We start from the raw sequence: 626 nt of genomic DNA, 5'->3' as shown, positions 1-626 counted from the left end.
CGGTCCGGCACACAGTTTTCATCTGTCAGGAAGTTTCATATCAGCGCACACTCCACTGCAGAGTGAAAATCTCTTTCTGGAAACATCCCCTAGGCTGTGGCTAAGCCATGTCTCCACTTCCAGGAGTGCTAGTTCTACAAGGTTCACAGAAGAGCTTCTGTGAAATTTGGAAGGTAGGAGATGAGGTACTGGCAGAATTGAAGCTGTGAGGACGGGTCGTGAGTTGTGCTAGGTAGCTCAGTTGGTAGAGCACTTGCCCATGAGAGGCAAAGGTCCCGAGTTCGAGTCTCGGTCCGGCACACAGTTTTAATCTGTCAGGAAGCTTCTTGTGAGAAGTTATTTGGTGCAAACAAGTCTGGATTATTATTTGTGAAAAGAATTATTTCATATGAATACAGTGAGGAAACACTTAGTATGTTTAAGTCTCTTAATAGTGGACAACAAGATTCTCTTGGCTTTGCACTACAAATGTTCATTCCCTTTTTTTTTCTTTTGTAAAGTTAATATTTTTGTCAAATTGCTAGCATTTCTTCCAGAGGCAATGCTGCATCTTACTATTGTCTCAAAGTATCATTTATTTTCAGTATCACTTATTTATTTATTTAGTTCTTCAAATCCTAAATGTA

At 40.1% G+C, this 626-nt stretch overlaps 1 non-coding gene across 1 annotated transcript; it reads left to right on the top strand.

Moving 5' to 3' along the window:
* The first annotated feature begins 226 nt into the window (after positions 1-226).
* On the top strand, positions 227-300 carry Trnas-uga (transfer RNA serine (anticodon UGA)). The gene has a single exon. It is a non-coding gene; the product is annotated as a tRNA-Ser (tRNA).
* Positions 301-626: the final 326 nt, after the last annotated feature.

Source organism: Schistocerca cancellata, chromosome 5, assembly GCF_023864275.1.
Source record: "Schistocerca cancellata isolate TAMUIC-IGC-003103 chromosome 5, iqSchCanc2.1, whole genome shotgun sequence".
In the NCBI taxonomy this organism is placed as follows: Eukaryota; Metazoa; Arthropoda; class Insecta; order Orthoptera; family Acrididae; genus Schistocerca; species Schistocerca cancellata.
Note: the sequence above shows the minus strand (reverse complement) of the source record. Positions and strands in the feature narration are given on the sequence as shown.